The following is a 23439-nucleotide window of genomic DNA, read 5'->3' on the forward strand; positions in this document are numbered from 1 at the left end:
ACCGGGGATAATTCCACTGGTTTGGGTGGACAAAACGCAGGAACTGAAGCATCTGTTAAGCTGTTCGCCCACACTGAAGCATCATTGCGCTTCCTGCTGCACTAAGTACTAAACAGGCCTTTTTCTGAAGGGTTTTCTCTATTTTCACCTTGAAAAGGCCCAAAAATAGCAACCAGACATGACTCACATGCTTTTTACAGATAAAAAGAAACATTCAGTCCCACAACAGTGTGGACGTAGAGTTATATTTTGCCACAAGAAGACATTTGTGGTCATTTCTGTTATGTCTTTCTAACGTGTTTCCTGCCTTTTATCATCACTCAGAGTTGCTTGGGTGGATACTTGACACAGTTTCTGAGGCCACCTAAGCACCGATGCTTCATTTTCTCATCACTGAAAAGCCGATTCTCTGCAGGATTGTTGCTCACATGAAAATAAAAATTGACTTTTCCAGTCGGCGTCCTCTTGTGAGTAATGAGATCATGCATGAGGACAAATTTCTGCACTTGTCACATATTACTGTCCACTAATCAGGAATGGCAGCACTACAATCAAAATGTTGCTGCTGTTGACAGCTGAAGTGTTGGGTTTTTTTGTTTTGTTTTCATAGCTAATTTAAACTCTTAATAAATAATACCCAACAATGTGTTTTGTTCCAGTCCTTAACTTTGTGGGTAAGTAATCATGACTGAGGTGGAGAAGGTCCTTTTTAAAAAATATACTAAAATTACCAAAACAAAGTCTTTCCAGCAGACAACAACAGAATGGGCCAGAAAAGTGAGACTAATCTGTGGTGACATTCCTGCTGTCTCGTACTGGTAGGGATGCATTTTCCATCAGCTAGCAATGACTCGTTAGCCACAAAAGGGGAGCGACCGTAGTGGCAGAGTGGGCTACAGCTACTAGGTGTCTGGCAGAAAAGAAGTGGAAGCATCCCAGACAAGTTTCTGCTGACAGCGGTGTTACAGTCGAAAAGAGAAAGCAATCGACGGTGAGGCAGATTGTATATCATCAGCATGCATCAACAGCATTTGTACAGATAAAACTGTTTAACAATCGATCAAATGTTTAATGCGAAAAGGGTCACTGATACTAACCCCATAGAGATTTATCACCTGAGCTTTAGCATCTGTTAGCTCATTGTTTTTTTTTCTTTTTTTGTTGTTAATGAACATAGTGGAGCATTTAGCAGCTAAAGTACCAGATATTTCCTTCAAAACAGTGAATATTGGACTCCAAATAAATGATGCTGTTACTCCATGTCTGCTGTAGGGTTAGGGTGATGGCAATCATTTTTTTATGTGTCTTAATAAGAGCTCTTTGAACCATCTACAAATTGTTCAAAATGCTGCGGCGAGGCTTTTAACAGGAGCTCGTAAGCGGGATCATCTGACTCCAATTTTATCTGCCTTCCGCCGGTTACCAGTTAAATTCTGGATTGATTTTAAAATTTTAGTCATTACTTTTAGAGCTTTACATGGACAAGCTCCACAATACATTTGTGACCTTTTAATTCCATACGCTTCTCGTCGGTCACTTAGATCTTCCGAACAAAATTTTTCAGTGATACCTAAAACTTGCTACAAAACTAGAGGCGATTTGGGGTTTCAGTCTGTTGCTCCTTGGTTGTGGAATGCTTTACCGTGCACGGTCCTTGCGTCTGGCTGATTCAGTCGACTCTTTTAAAAGTCAGCTGAAAACACTACTATTTAGACAAACTTTTGGTTGTTGTCATGTGTTTTTATGTGTTGTTTTATAATATTGTCATTTTGCATTCTATTATGAAGTACTTTGTGAATCGTTTCTGTGAAAAGTGCTATAGAAATAAAGTTTACTTACTACTAATATGCTGCACAGTGGCTTGGTGGTTAGCACTGTCACCTCACAGCTAGAAGAACACCGGTTCACATCCGGGCCTGGGATCTTCCTGCATGGAGTCTCCATGTTCTCCTGGTCATGTGTGGGTTTCCTCCAGGTTCTCCAGCTTCCTCCCACAGTCCACAAACATGCTGAGGTTCAATGATGATTCTAAATTGTCTGTAGGTGTGAATGTGAGTGTGATTGTTTGTCTCTCTATGTGGAGCCCTGTGATAGACTGTTACCTGTCCAGGTGAACCTTCACCCTCAGTCAGCTGGGACAGACTGCAGCCCTCCATGACCCTAATGAGGATTAAGTGGTGTATAGATGATGGATGGATGTTTGCAATAATGATTTTTTTGTGCTGATAATAGTTCGTGTTGGCTTGTTGCACTGCCCTTAAGTGACAAAAAATGACTAAATGCAGCTTTAATGCCCAAAAATGTGGAGTTGGTAAACAGTCCTAAACATAATAATCCATCTCCAAACTTAAATCAATGAACCTGCCAAAATCCACCTGCTCACCATCTCCATTAGAGCTGATTTAACCAGATTACCACTGAGTCTTAGCGTTATTTCTGCTGCCACATTTACTGACTGTCTGTTCCCACATGCCACCCATGTAGCGTTGTGTTTAACCGGATATCCAGTATCAGAGTGTAATTTGTAAGATAACCAGGCGTCCAGCGTCTTTCTGTATGTTCAGCCGGCTAATAACAAGCATGTGGTTTCCTGGAGACACGTGCTGCTTCAGTCAACACGTCTTCACAAACATTCCAGGGAAACGTCACATGACATTAACGGGTAAACTGAGAGTCCAGCGCCAACAGGAACTGGGTTGGCCCGTGGGTGTCTCTCAGATGATCAAAGTCTGGTGGTTTTAATAGTCCTGGAGGCTCCACTGGGCCATTTAAACTGCTCCAGCTCTTTCCTCAACTTGTATGAGCTCCTTATATTCATGTTGTTGTTGTGATGCCGCAGGGCCGCATGTGTTCTCAGCATCACGCATTCTCCAGCTAAGTAATGCCTCATGACGCCAAGGAAAGACTTAGTTTTAAGCATTACAACGTAGGAGACTGTTAAGAAAATGTGTTCAGGTCTTATCTCTCAGTTTCTCCTCGCTAAGTAGCACTTTCCTGTCTGGAGATCTGCTTTAAAAGAGCCAGCGAGGTACAGAATGCAACGCTCGAAAGTGAAACTAAACTGAAGCCTGCTTTATCTGGTCTTCATTTCTTTGTGGTTGCTTTCTAAATTAAAAATAGCAGCAGATAGCACTCAAATAGAAAGCGTGTATCAATGTGAACTCTTTAGGACATGGCGGCTGCTTTCAGAAACAATTCATTTCCCCACAACGGAGAAGAAGATACGAAACTTTTGAATCTATCACTTATTATATAGATAGATTTATTATAGATTTGACTTGAACCAGTCCAGAAAACACCATAAATGCAGAATATCAGGCTAATTCTCTATAATCAGACACAAACTATCGTCACATTGGCAGCAGGAGTTCCACAAACTGAAATAGTCGAAGCGGTGCAGCTTGAATGGTGCCAATCACACTTTTTCTAACACCATTGTTTGGATTTCCATGAAACGCTGCGACATCCTGTCACCAAGGTGACGTTGATGGTTGTTAAATGATAAATGAATGTGAAGACTTCAACTAGCCCTAGCTGGGTCATTGGCCTTTTGGTTTATGGTGCTTTTTTTTTTTTTTTTTTTAACAATGTTGACTAAATTTGAAGGCCGCCCTGTTACTGTTACATCAACCTGCAAGTGTCCTCATTCTCTAACCCTGTCCAAAAATCACATTTATTCAGAATATTCAACATTTAAATTATCTTTATTTTCTAGAAAAGGGTTAATTGGTGACACAATAACTGTTTCAGCCCATTTATAGTTGATGTTGTAGCTTACACCCGTCTACATCTTCAGTCATTGCCACTGCCTACTGTTGATAAAGTGAACCTGTAATGTTGATGATGGATCGCAGATACAATAAATGAAAGAATTACTTTTGGTCTTGGGGCTCTACCTTTATAATGCAGATTATGAAATATGTAAACAGTTTTATCATCCACAGTCTTCAGCAATCATTAATTCCTACTTGAACTGATGTTTTTTGGGCCTGTTATCATCTAACCTCTAAGGGTTGGCTGGATGCAACAAAATAACCAGAATGTTATTGGTTCAGGTGAAGGATTTATTGCTTAGTGGCAAATGGAACATAAAAGTGATAATAAAGAACACAAGACTGGTGAGTGTTGCAAATCAAAGAACAGAATATAACAAAAGGAAGGCTAACAGAGTTTTTAAACTATCTAAACACAAAACAAAACAACTAAATTCCATCGGCAAACATAAGTACATCAGCAACACCCACCACCATTAACAAAAACTAATACCAGAGTGCAAAAACAAACTAAACAAAACTGGTGCCTCACTCTCACTGATTACACAGTTTACAAAGACTCAAAATACCGAATGGCTTCTCCACTAAGTTGGCGGACTGCTACCTGGAGCCTCAGGCTCCACACCAAAGTCGCAGCCGCCAACAGAAGCTCCAAGTGTCTGTAGAACCCACCATGAGTGTCTACAGACCAAAGCACATCACAGAAATACAATTAAGAAAACACACACAGAGGCACCAGGGCAGACTGGTCACAGATACCAGCTGCCCAGACTAAGGGCATGGTTGCAGGTATATACTCTGCAGGTGTGGTGATGGCTGTGTCTGGTTGGTTAGAGGTGGAGGGGAGCTGGAGGGCGGCCCAATCAGGAAGGTCGGGAGGCGGGGAGAACAGGGCTGCAGTGCAGGTCGTCTACTCCGGAGTCATCAGATGGAATGACTGGCAGCTGGGGTTCCGGAGAGACTCTGAAACCAGCCACAGCTGAACCCACACATGCAATCTGCCCACACAAAGGCCTAACAGAAAAGCACCAGAAACCAGACGGCACACAGATACCTGTGGCCTTAACAGGGCCGCTTTGATTCTGTTGTTTTCTCAGGAGGACTGTGCACTCAGCTTGTTGGTATGTACAGTTTTTTTGTAGTGTTTGGTCATGTTTTGCTGGATACACAGCAGATTTTCAGTCTCCTACCATGGTAAGCAACCTACTTACATTATACTTAATGTTAGGGAACGAGGAGGCAGATTGAGAGACACTTTGGAGACTCAGATGGCTTATGTTGAGAATAAGGTTTACTGATGTCAGAAGTGACGTGAGCATCGGCAGCATCACTTCTGAGGATTCTCTTCAACCTTGGGTAAATATTGAGTTGGGAGGAACGGCCCAGTATGGAGACAACTGGTCTACTCCAGAACATTAACTAGACCATGTCTAATCATAACCAAGTCATGTTTTTATTACAGCATTTGTCTTTGCAGCATCTGCCTTTCTCAGGGTTATATTAGGGACAGAAGGCCTGAATGAGCTCCAGCCTCAGTTTGGGAGAAGCAAACAGGAACAGGGGTCAGAGGTGACAACCTGTAGGATAATTTAAGATCATCTATAGGTTCTACAACTTGATTTAAGGTGACTGTAGTTGACAGATGCAACCTGCATAATATTCTGGGATGTCTTCAGCCAACAGCTGCAAGGAAATACCTCAATAAGGGGAAAGAGTCATTTTTCCTTCACTCTTAATGTCCTACTTTGCAGCAAACATTTATGGTTTGTCAGTTTGTCCCTCCACCAGCTCACTATAAGGCTTCCATCCATAATTAACCCCAGTATTGAGTGAATAACACTGGTAATATAGGAGCTGAAGGTTTGTGTGGTTGCTGAGAGTCATGTTGGATGAGGTTTAATAGTGTAGCACAATGTGAGATTGTGTAATAATGTGGGAGTTGTGTTGGATTCCAGATTACATGGAGGTATGTGTTGGGAAACAGGCAGCCTTGACTGAGTCCAGTGTTTGTAGCGACTGTCTGCTGAGCCTGTGGGAAAAGCAGTGCAGCCTCCAGGAAAAAAAAATCCTGTTGTGTTTGTTTCCACAATAAGCCAATCTAAGTATGTCACGGTGAACACGCCCTCCAACACTGGCTTTTCTCACGTCTTAACTTTCCATACGGGAGCACAGAGGATTGAAGTGCATTTTGTTTTAACCCTCATGCAAACAGTGATGTACTTTATAAAACCACCACCTCAGTGTGGACCACCAGGGAGATAAAACAGAGCATAATGTAGAAGAGAATAAAGAAAGAACTTAAAGGGAATTCTGAAGCGTTCCTTTTACATTTACAGATATATTTCAATGTTGATGCAACAAAGAAAATCTAAGAGAAATGTTTTGTGTCACTTTTTGATCACAGGACAAGAAATCATGTACAGTCATGAACAGAAGTTGCCATACACTTATAAAAACCATGTATATCATAGCAGTCTTGAGTTTCCAATGACTCCTATAACTCTTATTCTTCTATGATGGAACTGAAACACATGCATCTTGCAAAAACAGTCATGCATATTATAGATCTTCTGGAAATATGACTAAATCTGTTGGGTCAAATGTATACATACAGCAATTCTAATATTTGGCAAAGCTTTCTTTGGCTATTTTCATCTCAACTGGTCACTTCGGTTGTATCTTTGACCGTCCCCTTGACAGAATTGGTGCAGTTCAGTTAAATTTGTTGCCTTTCTGACAGACTTGCTTCTTCATCACAATCTACAGGGTCTTGGTGGGGTCCAAAACTACTTTAACTCTTGATTTAACCATTTCTTTACAACTTTTTATATGTGTTTGGGGTCATGATCTTGTTGGAACACCCAACTTACATCAAAGGCAAAACCTTCTGGCTGACAATTTAAGGTTTTCCTGAACAATAAATCTTCCATCTCTATTATTCCATTTATTAAATTTGTGTAAAGCACCAGTTTAATTAGCAGCAAAACCACCTCAGAGCATGATACTGCCTCTACCATGCTTGACGGTAGGTTTGGTGTTCTTGGAGTTAAAGGCCTCACCTTCTCTCCTCTAAACATTTCACTTCCCATTGCGGCCAAATGGCTCAGTTTTTGTTTCATCTGACCACTGAACTTTCTACCTGAAGTTCTTTTCTTTGTCCATGTGATCAGCCGCAAAGGTCAGGTGATGTTTTTGTAAAAAGGGCTAACTAGTATATGTAAACTTTTGTTCATGGCTGTATTTCACAACCATACACAGGATTTATTAACATCAAGACATCATCAATACATCAAAATTCTTCATATCTTTATACTCTGTTTTACATATTTCCTCCCTCCTTTATCCCTCCCTTTCATTTTAAACATCAAGATAATGTAAAACGCTCTAGAAATCTAACTGGTGTGCCTCCATTGAACAGCTATTTGCTTTTAGTTAGTTTTTAATGATTTACTCAAAGCTCTTTAGTGTGACTGTTGCTGTCGTTGCCCAGAGTTTAATATTAGCACATGAATGAAGAAACACATTCCAGTTATACTTGGCAGTTCCGTCCAGAAGAAAGCATTAGGTCCTATGCGTGGGCTTCTATGTTTTAATAATCCAGCTGGGGCATGTCCAGATAATACAGACATTATGATCTAAGGAGTGCCTGGGTTTGGTTTGTCTCTATTGTTCGACTGATTTTTATCTCATGACGCCAAAAAATTCCCAACCCACACAACATTTAGGACTTAAGACTTTGTAGTAGAAAACATACTTAGTTATCTTTCTGTTGCATTTATTTGCCTTTTTACCAAAAGTTAGACAAGAAGATATACACATAAAATGGCAATTTAATGTGCAGCAGTCTCCAGAAATAACAGAAACCATCCAGTGGAGGAGAAAGGCCAGGCTGGTGCTGACAGAAAAGCTACACTAACTCAGATCTCCAGTCTTCACAACTGTATTGAGCAGAAAAGCAGCTCAGGATGAAAACACCTTAAACCTCCAGGAAGAAGAGCTATAACTGCAGACGAACATGAGTTCCACTTCTGTTTGGACAAAACAGAAATCTGAGGTTGCAGTGGGCACAACTCACCAAACCTGGACAACTGAAAATGGAAAAATGTAGCCTCTTGTGATAAATCTCGAGTTTTGCTGAGAGTGGAAATGGTCGACACTTAGAGTCAGTTAAGGTTTGAATGCTGCAGAGTTTTGTTGCTGACCACATGCATCCACTTATGGTCACAATCTTCTAATAGTTAATTCCAGAAATGATGTTCAGTTCAGTGGACTTCAGTGGCCTCCCCAAGTCAACAGGAAATTAGCAGCTTGAATGTGTAGCTTACAAATCTACAAAAAAAACATGTCAAAGCACAGTGCAGTACCATAATGTTCAAAAACTGGAAGGTGCAGTGAAAAAAATGGCAAATAATGTTGTTTTTCTCTGAATTAAATACAGTAACTGTAGTTTTATGGTGACACATTGTAAAAAAGAAAGAAGCTAACTACTATTTGCAAATTAAAAAAGAGTTTCTGTGATTTTACCAGTTAGTTTCTGTAATTTAACAAAGCAGTAAAATAACAGAAATTTCTTCAACAGATTACCATTGAAAACTGTTTAATTGTTTACAGTGTATTTAAGCTAAAAAGAGTTCCCAGAGTCAGTACGGTGTTAAAAATATAGAGCTCAGTGAGTGTATTTCTTGGCTGAAATGTGGAAAGATCGTCAGGCTAGCCGTCTTTCTGCTAAAGGACATGAGAGTTTCAGCAATTTTCCCGTTAAATTCTTAGAAAACAAGCCTGTTGTCCACAAATATCAATCTGTTCTTTCAAAATAAAGCAAGGTCTACAACGCTAATCGGTGATCATATTTGTTCCTCAGCCATTACCAGATGAATTTAAGACTAACCACCAGAGAAGGTGACATCCAGTACTGCAATTTTAAAGTAATAAAACCCTTACTCGCTTAAATTACTACTCTAAAAAAACACAGAGCTCCTCAGAGGAGAAACTCGGCAGATGACAAGCTGGTTGGTTCACTTCGATTGACACATCTGTGACGGGAGGAGGTCCTGATGTGACACCACATCTGTACTTCCCTCTCCTCTAACGTCCACTTTTCTTCACCAGGTCAAAGCTACAGGCAGCAGCTAGTTACATAACATCCAGTGCTTCTGCATTTCCTTCCTGCAGAGAAATTATGAAAATCTTCACGGGAAATTTCTCACTCAGCATTAATGCAATAAAAGCAGAAGTGTGTTCGGAAGTTGTCGTCTTCATCCCTCTGAGGCCTGAGTGATAACTGACAGAGAAGTCCTTTTCAAATATGCACAGCAGAGAAAATGACACCAGTTCCCATCTGTGAATAGCCCATATCTACTTTTGAGCAAGGCATCAAGAGCTAAACGAAACAAGCTGCAGGGAAGTCACCTCAGCTTTCACCTCAACTTCTGCTTTTACTTCCTCTGCATGTGTGTGCTCATGAAAATGTGTTGAATTTCCCTCCCTTCCTTTTATGCATGGCTGCTTTTAATATATCTGCATATTGTCCTGCGCTGTGGAGCAGGGAGTTAAGTCTGCAATATGGCTTCTCCTACTGGACGCAACTTTAAGTTTAATCTTACTGTAGTTTTATAGTGTTGTTTGAATGGGTCTTTTATAGTCACTGCTTATTTACAGTGGAAGGAAGTGCTTTGTTGTGTTGATTAAATGATTTAAAGTATTTATATTATGTTCTGTATTATAAGTGTTTGTTGATTAGAGTGAGCGTTCTGCAATTTCAATGATTTTTGAATGAATAAATTGAAACTTGAGTGAGCTTTTAACCAGATATTTATACATATTTAGTTTGGATTCATGTAACTTTGGCTTCCAGGTGGATGGAAACAATAATTAGAAGAGCAGTTGTAGTAAACACACAAGCCAAGTTAGTTCTAAATAGTTTTTGGAGGGGTAGATAACATTCACCAACATTTTTGTTAGTTGCCATATGAGTATGTATGAACATTCATGGTCCCCAGAGGAGGTTCCACCTTTCACTCATCATTTGAATATCTGAACATCTACTGGATGGACTGGTACTCAGATCTGGATGAGTCCTAATGACTTTCCTGATCTTCTGCTAGTGTCATCCTGAGGTTCACACACTGACTGTATAAAGACGTACATGAATCTGTTTCACATTGGTTTGCACTGTAGCCACACTGAACGCTAGAGAAGGACTTTATAGCAACTGTCATCTTTAAAGAGTCAGTGAAGACCAGGTTGGATCATATAGCAAACACATACAGCATTATCAGTGTGTTAGCTTCAAGGTAATGTGAATGTACACATTCTGAGTAACAGCAAAATTATATATAAAAAGCCTTAAAATGAAAACCATTAAGAAAATTAACCTTTGTATTCCTAGAAAAGTGGATAGTGGAATCCCTTGATTGGCTGTTTTAGAACAACCCACAATATGTGAATCAAAAAATATAACAAAACTGTTTTTGGAAGATGCATTGTCACAAGCTACATCAACAAAACAGTCATTATTATCACAAGTTAATCTAAAATAAAGTGACTGTAACTCGTGTTCCACATGATTGACCCTCTTGCTTCGCACTAACATCTTGTCAAGCCTAGCTAAATGTGTCAATTGAGCCAGTCACATCCCCTAATATACCTCTCTTTGATGCTAAATATCTATTTAATTGTGTAATTATTTTCAAAAAGACCACCAGCACACTGACCAGAAGGGATAAATTCAGCCAATAGCATCATAATGACTTGTGAAAAAAAAAAAAGCATTGTCTTAGCGTTTCTGGAGAGAAGTTGATGCTTTTTGAATGGGAGTCTATTGGAGTGTGAGTTTTTATGGAGCCAGCACCTAGTGGCGCTCAGTGGAATTACACTTTAAGATACTTCCACATTGGCTTCGATTCAAGCTGTGGTTGTTGCTGCTGAGGGTCACATTTGTGGTTTTGAATGAAATGTCTTGACAACTGTTCCAAGTTCTGACACAGACATTTCTCAGTCTCATGATGAAATGGAATAACTTCCCCTTTCAAAGAGGAGCCTGCAATACTCTAGAAAGATTGTTGATTTTAAACTAGCTACAATTGTGCCAGATTTAATAACCCTTTCCCTCCTATTTCCCAATGTCATGGCACTCATATGGATGTCATTTTGTCATGTACCACCCACTTTCCCAGGCAGCAGCCTCTCCCAACAGGACAATGTATCCCACTGCTACAAGAAAACTGCTCAGGAACAGCTCAAGGAACACAATCAAGAGCCCCAGATGTTGACTCTGCCTCAAAACTTCCCACATCCTGATCCAATCGAGCAACTACAGGATGTGCCAGAACAACCACGACCCATGGAGGCCACATCATGCATTCCACGGGACCTAAATTATCCACTATCAGCGTCCTGTTACCAGTCACCACAACACAACTCCACAGGTCCTGTGACCATGACCTGATGCATCAGAGCTGTTTTGGTGGCACAAGGTGGACCTACACCAGATCTACTCCCACAGCCAAGTCAAATCTGGAGAATGGTCTGACTGCATAAGTTATTATCCTTCTGCTATTAGGGAAAAAATGGCTTGTCTCTATTCCTTTAAACCAATCACAACTACCTTGGGTAGTGCTAAACTACGATGCCCCTGCAAAATAATGCTGTGTTAAGTGTGAAGCAGGCTAATACCTACAGTCTACATCTGGTAGGTCACATGAGTGCAGGAGATGAAGCTGTATTTGACTATACGTGTATCAGATCAGAATCACGTATTCTACCTTTAATGCTGATGTGACTTTGCCTAGCGCTGTGGTTTCTTTCGACCCACCATACTTGCAAAACTAAAGACAGGTCCATCAGCCTCAGCAGCATGAAGAACACAGAAGCACAGAATAAACATGGAAAACATTATCCCTGCATGTTAGCGTGTCTTTGTGAGCACTCTTTGTTCCAGCATGCAGCCATGCAGAGCTGCAAACACGCCTGCAGACTCCTTCTGTGAGAAATTTAGTCTCAGCTGGGTGAATAAACTGAACTTGAATTGCGTAGGATGAGTTTAAAATGTGTCTGTGTGTATCCTCCTCTTTTTTTTTTTTTTTTTTTTTTTTTTTTTTTTAAGGCACACCAAAATAGAAATTCTGCATGGAAATGAGCCTCGGACTTTATTAGGCTGCTTAGACTCCCAGAAGGGTGGAAACAATGAGGCCGTCATATAAAAACACAAAGCTGGGCAAGTTGTCATTGCAAATTTGTTTATTTCTGCTGATTAGAATGCATTTTGACACACTTCCTATAGCCTGCTTGCAGGTGTGTGTATATATTCTGCAGTAGTAAGACTCGGACAGCGTGTTCACCTGCAGCCATTGTTCATTCAGGTCAGTTAGAGGTGTGTTTGTACCTTCAAACGATTGTTAAATGTGTTTAGGTACAGTGTGTCTCCATGTGTCTGATGCCCAGAGAAGCTCCATTCATGAGGAGGCTTTCCCTGCAGCAGCTCAGAGGGGAGGACTGACAGCAGGTGGGTGTGACCAAAAAAATCCGAAAACGTATTACGCTGCAAGTCTGGCGGCCGCTTGGGTCAGTATGAATGGTTGGAGCTGCAGGGAGCGAGTCTGCTGCAGCACTTTAGAAAGTTTGTGAAAGAAGACAGAGGCAGAGAGAGAGGAAAGCGCGCACATGGTTTGCTGGATGATTTTTACTCCGCGCTGCAAAAAAAAAGTTTGAAAGTGAAAGACAAATGTGTGCGTGTCAGGTCACACTGGTGCAAATTCAATGCGCCTCCCGCAAAAATGTTGGCTGAGTTTAAACAGAAAAGACGCGCACAGTTTGGCTGCCAGTGATGTGGGGTAAGTCTGTCATTTTATTTCATGAATTACACGCGTAAAAAGTCCAGAGCAGTTCACAGCTGTGCTCCCTCCAAAGCCCCACAAATGAGGAAGCAGCTTGTGTGGCAGTGATGAAACTCTGCGTTCACTGAAGATGAATTTGCTTCACGGCAGAATGTCAGTACTTTTCTTGGTCAGAATGAAACGGAGCAGAGATGTTGAGAGTTTGTGAAGAAGTTCAGAGCTGTGAGGGCCGTGCAGCGCTCTGTCATGCGTAATGGGCGGTTTGCGCACAGATAAAAGGAAGTGTGCAGTGTCAGACACAGATAGTAACCGGTCTTCCTCTTCCTTTTGTGTTTTTTTAAAGTTATTGAATGACTTGACCTAAAACGGTCTTCTGGCTGCAGCCTTTGAGCAAAACTGTGCGCTCAGCCACGCGAGCTGCTCTTTTTCTGACCAGGAGCCACCTGGAAACACGTTCCTGTCTCTGGTCTCTTTTACGACTCGACCTTGTCAGTGTGTGAAGTTTGGTTGGCGAGCGTCACCTCCTGGAAAAAACCTCCACAGCAGACAGCAGTGGGCGTCTCTCAAGTCGTTTGTGAATTTAAACTGCTGCAAGCAGGGAAGTCACTGCAGGATGCTGCGTTCAAGTGCTGTCGGAAACTATTTAAACTTCCCCAATGAGCCCATGCCTCAGTATTTTACCTGCAAACACCTAACTAATTGCACTTTTCTTACAAAACATGACAAAACAAAATACTTGGAGTAAAGTTTAACAACTCAATTTATAAAATTCAATTCTGTAAATTAAAATAACCATTAATGCTCAATATGAATGACTAATTAGGAGAGAAATAGGTGCATAACTGAAGGTTTAAATAAATAATCTCGCTTTGTCTCATCGTTTTTTATTAGTTTATATAACAAACACAGGAGAAATGTTAATTAGCTGATCAGACAATCTTGCCTCTTGCTTTTCTGGCACTTTTGTTTGAATTGTGTGATGTTTTTCTGGAGTTTGTCAAGCTATTTTCAGTTTTGATCCCTTTGAGACCTTTTTAGTCATGTTGTAGTCAAAAAGTATTTTAAAGTGCACAGCATTAACATGGGATGTTGCAACATATATCCAGACCGCTGTGTGAGCTGTGCTGTCACTGGAGAATGGTCTGACTACACCTCAGTGTCACTCTGCTGTAGGGGTAAAAAATAACATTTGGATAGTTTGTATTTTTTTGAGCCAATCACAGTTGTCGTGCCGGTACTGAGCCCGGGATACAGTGATGGTTCCCCTTCAAAGTTGTGATGGGGAAACTGTTTTGCACTGTCATTAACTCGGATAATTTACTGAAAAAACCTTGCAGGTCTATGTTATTATCACACAGTATGAATCCTTGGCTAGCTAACTCAGAGGTTGTTGTTTCCTGTAGCAAAGTGGATTTTCAAAATGGCAACATGCAAATATGAGAAGGGGAGGAGAAAGCTCCATGAAATGTGTTGAGGAAATGGCATTCTTACACCTGAAATCTACATTTGGATATTCAGACTGTGTGTGATGTGATCAAATGTCCCAGTAGAGCTGCTGAATGGACCTCTAGGTAACGTTCAGTTTCCAGTGTCAAGAGGAAACTCTGACATCAAGTACGATTTACTTCACATTAGTTTCACTCATTTTGGACAAACTGACTTTGGCCTTAAACCTTACGATTAAGCGGCAGTTGTCCTAATTAAACATAAAAGTTAAGCATTGGAAAGTAGAATAAGGTTCAGTAAATACTTGAATAAATAACGTAGACCTGCAGTGCAAAAAATAAAAATGAATAAACGAATAACTTAAACTGTAAAGCTGTTGGAACCTTGTGGCCTTCTTAGATCTAAGTGCTTCCACAAGATTGTAGTTTGACAGAAGTCCAGTTTCAAGCGTAAATATCGGTAGTTTGGCATAAAATCTTTCCGTGGAGCATCTCTAGTCTCCATTAGGAAATAATGATGGTGAAGCTAATGCTGCCTCCTCATGAAGCTCAGCAAAAAGCTACTCAGGTTTGCTTTTTAATCAGATTCGCAGATGAGGATTTTGAAAGTCTGAAAACTTCGTCATTTGGGTTTTTTGTCGTCTTGACTTCTTTACATATTGTGTATATTTAATTTCACTTTACAGAATTTATTTCTTCCGCCCTAAAGGGGGCACCACAGCTACGGCCCAAATGAAGTTCCTGTGAAGTCATTCGCTGGCTGAAATTTCACCAACCACCTTCTCTGTCCTGCTTTGCTCTGACATCTCCAACAGTATTTGAATTCATCACCACACTAGACTAGACATTGTCCCTCATTTTATGCCATATAACGACACAACTTTCCTTTTACATTGTCTTTCTAAGAAACATTTTGGTTTTCTTTCATACAGAACTTAAAGATTTAAAGAAAAAGTGCGAAATGAAATCTTTCTTTTTTTGGCCATTGCCATTCATCATTTCTGCTCTATTTGGACTCACTATGACTAAAGAGACGCAGGCTAGCTCTGCCTGCTGCTGTAAAGACTGTGAGAGTTTCAGAATGAGTGGCATGGGGTTTCCCTGTCCCTGTTTCCTTCATTCATGTGGCTGGAGTCTGAGAAGTAACGAGCTGCCAACCCGGATATGAGCTGAATATTGACTGAGTTTGTTTGAAGGAGAGAAGAGAGGAAGAGAAACTCTACTTTTGTGAGCAGTAGAGTGTGTGAAGGCCATGGGAGGGAGTGTGTGTTTGCATGTTTATTAACACAACCTTTACTTGTAGAAGCTTGTTCCTTCAGGGCGTGTTGTGTTGAACTCTGTGTTTATTTGCTGTAAAGACAGACACTCATGCGTTTCCTCATTGTGTTGCTGGGTGACCTCTGCTAGCACAAACCTCCTCGTCACTTTGCACCATTTTGCATCCCAGGCAGCTAAATTAGACGCTTGGCAGGAGGAAGTAGCCAAACACACACTTGAACACTTTGTCTGAGGCGGATTTCATATCATGCATTTCTGTCAAGATGACAGATTACATGTAAAAGGCAGGTGAACTGGAAAGAAGTGCTGCAGTCATGCTGATAAGTCCTGCAGTTATAACTCATATCAGTCTGAAATTAATACAACACCTCTGAGAGAAAGCTGTAATTCTTTTCTTTTGTGGAACTTCTGAAATGCCACTAGAGCGCAGTGTTACTCTGAAACAACATATTCCCCAAAATAATGTCTAAAAATCCCAAAATCCAGACAGCTGTCACATCCAGGCAATAATTAGTGCCCATCACATGTATTTTACATTATTTCAAGCCACATCATGAAGTCAACCCTTTCAAGATAACCTTTACACATGCAGGCTGCACCTGGACAGGTGTTTGCTCTTATTCTACCTTATTAGAGCTTGTGAATGTGTGTGTGTGTAGGAGTGTGTAACAGACATTTTGACTTGTCATAGTACTAAAAGCATCTGTGTTACTAAGAACCAGAGGCAGAAGCACGTTTTCAGATCCTTTATTTAAGTAGAAGTAGCAGCACAGCAACGTAGAAATGCTCCACTACAAGTCCTGCATGAAAAACATCACAGGTATTAAAGGTTTTCTAGTAAAACTGTTAGTTTGATCCCTCAGATTGACATAGTATTATATATAACATGATTAGATTATTAAAATTCAAGCATCAGCATGTCAGCAGCAGGTTACTGTTGCAGCTGCTGCAGTTTGAACTTTAGATTGAGTTTTATATACAGGGACAGCAGGTGGATTGCAGGGTTTACAAGACAATAAATAGAATCAGAAACAAGCCCGTTTTCAGTTGTTTTTTGACTCTAATCTTTGATTTATGCTGATATATTGGCTCATTTAAACATTTATCTCACATTATGAAACCATGTGAGCAGTTTAGAGGGAAAATAGAGCTGTTAGCTACTGAAAGACATCAGAAATGTGGTCCTCACCAGACAGTGCTGTTTGTATGAAGCCAGGAGGTTAGAAAGCATCGATTTCATCATCAGCTGTATGAATAAATGTGTTTTAAAAGCTCTTATCCATTCACCCTAAAAGTAACTGAAGTTGTCAGATAAGTGGAGTGGAAGTAGGAAGTAGCATGAAAATGAAACACTCAAGCACCTTAACATTATACTTTTGCACAATATTTGGTTAAATGTAGTTACTTTGCATTGCTGCTATTAACATTTTATTCTATTCATGTGTCTTCTGTCAGCCGTGGCGTTGAACCAGAAACACAATGCAGCCATAAGTAAAGCTATTATATCCCTGTGTCCAGGTGTCTTCCATGGAAAAGGCCTTTTGTCCTCATTTATTAGAGGTTAGTGTTCCAGTGAAACCATGTCAAACCCTTACAGCACATGATCCAACCTGCAAGTGTTTGCTCTTCCTTTTCCTCATTAGAGCTCCTCTCAGGACTTTGTAGGAGGCTCCAGAGCGACTTAATCTACACCACAGATAACATTAAAGTGGCTGGAGCGGATATTTTTATTGTGGCAGTGTACCAAATGTCAAAGTTTGTGCAGCCTGAAGCCCTTGAGGAGTGAGTTTTCTGCGACTGCTGTAGCCATGGCGACGGTAAATAAAGCCTCTCCTGTGATATTCAGCCTTTGTGTTGAGAGTCGGTGAGCATGGAAATGAAGTCAAAGCAGGAACCGACTGATTACAGGTTGTTCTGTGTGCTGTTCTTCCATATAGACAAATTAGGGGAAGTGTACATCAGCGTGGTCGCCATGGAAACGCAGGCGGAAATAGAGAAAGGTGAGAAGAAGCAGCTCTGAAGGTCGTTTGAAGTTCACCTATCAGCAAGGTGAGATTCATGCCTGCAGTGAGATTAACTTATCATCAGTTAATGTGCTGAAGGACCGTGAAGGATCAGCCGTAGTGGAAAGAAAAGCACGTTAAATGTACGGCAACCTGATTTAACCCTCCTGTTGTCTTCATTTACAGGCACCAAAAAATATTGTTTCCTTGTCCGAAAAAAAATCAAAAAATTCAGCAAAAAAATTCCCCAAATTTCTGAAAATTTGCAAAACCTTCAGGAAGAAAATTCCAATAATTCCTTAAAAATTTCCCTTGAAAGTTTTATTTTAAAAAATCCACCACATTTGGCAAGAAATTCTTCTCTCAGCTAATATCACACTCAGTGAGGTGTGGGGAAACTCAGGAGCTCAAGAATCCAGCAGGCTGATGATATGAAAAGTGGGAAATGAGAATGTTCAAGTGCAGAAAACGAAAGTCGAAACAAACCAGATGTTCTGCCTCTGGAGCCAAGTGTTCTCTTATTATGACTAACAGCCAATCAAACGTCTGAGAAAGTGCTGCTTCAAGACCTTACTGTGCTTATTTTAGTTTGGAAATGTATAACTTTAAACCACATTAACAGAGTTTTTGGAGCACTCAGCTACAGAAATTTCTCCATTTTCTAACAAACTATTGCTTATTTACACATCAGGCGCATACAGAGCAGCAACATTATTCACCTGGATGTAAGTCAACTACTCATTCACACAGTTTCTAAACAGCAGGGCTGAACAGTGAAATGAAATAAAACTGAAATCACACAAAAGCCAAGTGCAATATGTAAACTGTAGGAGCTTCAGTTTGTTGATAAAGGTAAAATATGTCACAAAATACGGTTTTATTTGTAGCGTTGTTGCACATACTCTCCAGACATAAGGGAACATCCCTGTCTGGTCAAACGGACTCAGGACTTATATCACAATTGCAATATCTGCCAAAATAATTGCAATATGATTTATTATTTTGCATATTTTTCAGTCATACTAGGCCGGTTGTATGTAGTCGTGTTTTTAAAGAGAGTTTTTCCTGGAAATTTCTGCTTATTGTGGCTGTGAACTGACTGAAAAAAAAAAAAAAAAAAGCTGAAAGATTCTCAAAGTGCTCAGTAGTTAACCCTGTGTGTCCTTTTATGCATTATTAATACATCAAGTTCCTCCACTGGAGCATACAAGACAAAAATGTGAAAGCTTTTAAGCATTTTAACAGCCAGTGACTTGCAGCATCACAGAGGATATTAAGGCTTCCACCGTACTACAGTCGCTGGGTTGCTTCACCTCCGGCTACTTCTGCTCTTCATGCTGCAGAGAGAGATGCAAACCACAGATGGCTCATTCAAATGAAAGTAAATTTTGTGTGTATTCATGCACCGATGAAAACAAATGAGTAGGCTTTTCCATCACACACTGAAATTTCACTCATCTCGCGGTCACGTTTATAATTCAGCGTGAATGGTGGCATCTTGTTATTCAGACCAGAACTGAGCTGGAGCTTCAGTTTTAATCCGAGTAATGCAGCATAAATCACTCAGTGTGTAGTTTTTTTATAGGTGCATGAAGTCTGCATTCTGTATCTATCAGGGTCATTCAGAAACCTCGCAGCTATGGTTCCGGTTTTACACGTTCTCACTTCAGTTTGGACTAGTGCCTTGTTCCAGCTTTGGTGTTGTGTATGTAACCTTTTTAGAACCGCGGATGCAAAGCGGCTTTTCTTGATACTATTATGCAATGGCGGCTTTTATGTTTCATTTCCGGCTGTAGTAGTTTCAGTGGAGAGTTTTAGGGCCTCAGTTTGACATTTTTGGAAATATGCTCATTTGCTTTTTTTTTGCTGGGAGTTTGTTTTGTATATGGCAGCCTCATATCTGTGTTTGTATGGAGCCAGGAGGATGTTAGCCTAGCTTAGCATAAAGACTAATTAATCAGCTTTGGGGGGGATAAAGTATCCTGGACAAGCCCCCACAATCCAGCTCACTAGGGAAAGGGAAGTAACAAAGAACAGTCGGTTGGACACTGTTTAACCAAAGTTGATATTGTTTTTTTATTATATGTAAGCAACTAAACAACACAATTAAGCAAAAGGAGGAACTGAGGGCAGACAATGCTTCTCAAACAAGCAAAAATGATATAATTTCAACCAGAAGCTACAGTTATCCATTCTCTTTTAACAAAATAAAAGCTTCAAAATCTAACCTGGACCAAAACAAGAAGTGTACGAGGGAGTAACTTACTGATCTAACGTCTAATGCTTTCTATCTGTCTACAGATTTAAGACCATCGAGAAAGTCACTAATTTCACCTAACTTCCTGCTACGAAACTAGCATCTGAAAAACAACTTTCACAGACAGATGGTTTCACAGCACTTTTAAACACCGGATGATGGATTGATTAGAGGTTGGCAGTTCTTTCATGGTCCCGTTAAACAGTGAGTGGAGGGAGGAGCATGTGGGGATGATGCAGAAACCAATCAGTAGCAGGGATTCATGCGTAGAAATGGGGTTCCAGATGAGCAGCAGAGGCTCCAGAGAGCTGCTTTAGAGGTGCTGGTAGCCATATTTGTGAACTCAGGTGAGAACCAGGCTAAAGGTTTCCTTCCTTTGTGGTCTCAGACATGAGCAACTTTCTTTTTGAAGAAGCTTTTCAAACCTGACGGTTACAAATTGCAATAAAAGCTTAGCCGAATCAAAGCTCAATTTGGGATTTTTCTATCCTACCTGGCTGACAGATCTGTAAATCTAGTCTACATGTGCTTGTCCCTGGTCACACTCAGTAGCCTTCCCATATTTTGGAGAAGTTTTGTGCACGTGCACTTCACTACTGTAACATTTGACACCAGAAATGTAAGTAGTACTAAAAGCTATCAGATCCGATGTGCGACTCCCAGACATCTGCAGTCTCATTGGTCCAACCTTATCTATGTGTTTAGATACTGATGCACCCAGTTCCTGAATCTTTATTGGTGTCTATGTTGAAAAGCTCACAGTAAAATAGAGTTATTGAACAGTTTGTACCACCACTGGGCCTGTAATTCAAGCACATGCGTCACTCAGCACATCGACTGTAGCACTTCCTCTTCTGTCGCCTCTCGAGTGTCGATTTTGACATAATACACCCATCAGGCAGAAACTCTCTTATCTCCAAACATCTTGGCTTTTCAGGAACTAAGAACAGCAGCTCTCTGTGTAGCTTCACAGTTCTGTGTAGAATAACCTTCACCTGATGGGTTGAAACAAGTATTTTTAACAGAGGATAAAACATGAAAATCACAAAATTTGTTTCACATGACAAAATAATTGGTTTGAGGAAGGTTTTACATAATGGGATTTGCAAGAGTATTTGTCTGTGTTCATTGATTTGTGTATAAAAGTCTTGAGGCTTGTGTGAAGGTGCACACTGTGAGTGAGTGAGTGGGTGCAGAGTGAATGCATACCTGGTGCTCCTGTGGCCAGCTGTAACCTTTTATCCTTTTGATTTGTTGGTAAAAGTGAAAGTGAGTATGTTTGAAGTCAGTCTCATCAACTTTGCTGCATTCTTGTATTATCCTCTCTAATCTAATCAGGTGATAACCAGCAGATCGTATAACTGAGGAGCTGTCTTATTACTGCTGTATCTCTACCGAGAAGGCCAAAGGAAGGTTGTGTTTTCATTCCTGTATGTTTCTCAGAAAGTTATCGCAGAAAGTTTGAGATTTGGTTGCATAGAGCTCCCGCAGCACGAGAAATCAGCTCGAGAGTTTGTCCCTGAAAGACCTCACAGGGTTTTATTTCGTGTTCTAGTGTGGTCTTGCATTTCTAGATGCTGTATTTAGGAGCACAGATGGTAGAAATCTGTGTCTTTATTGCATTGAAGCATGAAGCATTCAGATGTTTTTGGTCCTGTGCTGTTAAAGTTGCACCTTAAGATCAAGCTTTTGAAGAATAAGCATGCAAAGACATGAACTTTAGGTAAGATTATTTTGTATTTCTTTATGGAAAAATGACTTCAAAAGCTGCAGTGCACGTGTGCATACTTGTTTTTTTTATAGTTTGATTGTGACACCAATATAATCTTGACTCTTGAGGCCCAGTGGAAAAAACTAAGAAAGAAGACAAACTCTTTAAAGACTGCGGTTCTGCCTCGCTGCAGAGCTGTTTAGCTGCTGGAACGTGAATCCAGTGTGAGAAACTACAGTGACTTCAGCAGCAGCTACAGGATTCATTGTCAGATCTTCACAGGAAACACTCCCATGTCTGATATCAGCATGTGAACTTTGAAACATATTCTCTTCGTGCACCGACTGCAGTAATAATAGTTCACTCCCACCCGTTATGAGTCTGCTGTGGTCAGGTTCTGTTGACCGCTAGATTACAGTTGAAGTTACTGGTTTCCAGTAAGCTGCTGCCCCACGGTGCAGCTGAGAAGATGCAGGATGTGTGACAGTTCTTGTGCAGACGCCGCTGAGGGGTTAACTGCCTCACACCGTGCAGCTTATTGATATCTAACGGCTGCCACAACTGCACCATACATTACTACTGTGGTGTTTTTAGTCAGAGCTACTGGTTTCCAGTAAAGACCTGCACCCAGTGGCTTCACAGCAGAGGAAGTGGTGGTGGTGGAGCCTGAAACTTCAAAAAAAGAAGAAAAAAAAAACAGTTTTCACACGCCAATTACTTATCTTTTCATGCAAAGTGTTTTTTCTTGCCTCACGTGGTTTTACATATTTGATTTTGATTGTGTTTAACTGATGCTGCAGCTGTTTGTTCTGAGTGAAAGAAGAGATCAAAGCTGCAGTGAAAGGGACAGAGAGGCCTGTCTTGAAGTCTTACACCACATGCACATGCAATTCTCACAATTCCTTCTTAAGAACAGGGCTGATTTTATTTATATATATATATATATATATATATATATATATATATATATATATATATATATATATATATATATACACAGATATATACAGATATATATATATATATAGATATATATGTATATATATATATATATATATATATATATATATATATATACATACACAGATATATATATATATATACAGATATATATATATATGTATATATATATATATATATATATATATATATATATATATATATATATATACAGATATATATATATATATCTGTATATATATATATATATGTGTGTGTATATATATATATATATATATATATATGTATGTATAGAGGGATATATATATATCTGTATATATATATATATATATATATATATATATATATATATATATATATCTTTTTGTACAAGTGGCCGTGAAACGCATTGAGCCAGTCACATTTAAGATCTGATAAGTCTATTGAATAATATAACCTCCACCTTTGATTTTGCAGTGTTCAGTCACCACATTTTACTTTGTGAATGGAGGTGGAGCGACTGTCTCTATCTGCGCTGCACACAGGCTTATATCGCCACCTAGTGGAAAACCACTGGCATTACATTTATTGCACTCATGCAGATCTGCTTAACCCTTGTGTCGTCCTGAGTCAAATTGACCCGTTTTAAAGTTTGAAAATGGCAACTGCCATGAAGGATAAACTTAGAAGTGAAAGATGACCTACCCATTTGCCTCACAGCTTCTTATTCTGTGTTGATATGATGTAAATATTTTCAACACGTTGAATATCTTACAAATGCAATTCTCTTCTGTTGTTCTATCACATAACTACGACTATTTAAATGGGCTTCATCAAAGTAATCACAAGAGGCATCCAGGAAGGGGTCCAAAGCATATTTTCTGTCTTGAAAGAAAATTGAGAACCAATGTGACAGAAGACTGAATATCTTTCTGTTCTGACTCTTGTGCAAACAAACAATATGAAAATGTGAGTTTGGCCTGTTTTCTGACAGCTTAGAAATGACATTATTAACTGTATCGCAAAGAAAAAGTCAAAGAAGTAAACTTAATAATGACAATAATGATTAACTACAGCTACAACTCAGTCTTCAGCAGAACCTGCATGATCTCTCTGCCTCCATCTGCTGTCTGACTTTGGAAGCTGCTGAATTTTAAGTCGCTCTTTCGAACTTAACTTAGTATTTCTGTAGCCCCATT

The 23439-nt window shown here is 39.9% G+C and overlaps 1 long non-coding RNA gene across 3 annotated transcripts in view; it reads left to right on the top strand.

The window, feature by feature from the left end:
- Positions 1 to 4716: 4716 nt before the first annotated feature.
- LOC118469603 (uncharacterized) overlaps positions 4717 to 23439 on the top strand; it is a 128091-nt gene continuing 109368 nt past the window's right edge. For all 3 annotated transcript variants that reach the window (XR_008604347.1, XR_008604348.1, XR_008604346.1), the window contains exons 1-2: positions 4717 to 4894; positions 10949 to 12604. This is a non-coding gene — a long non-coding RNA (uncharacterized LOC118469603). The remainder of the gene's footprint in view (positions 4895 to 10948; positions 12605 to 23439) is intronic.

This window comes from Amphiprion ocellaris, chromosome 16 (assembly GCF_022539595.1).
Source record: "Amphiprion ocellaris isolate individual 3 ecotype Okinawa chromosome 16, ASM2253959v1, whole genome shotgun sequence".
Lineage (NCBI taxonomy): Eukaryota > Metazoa > Chordata > Actinopteri > Pomacentridae > Amphiprion > Amphiprion ocellaris.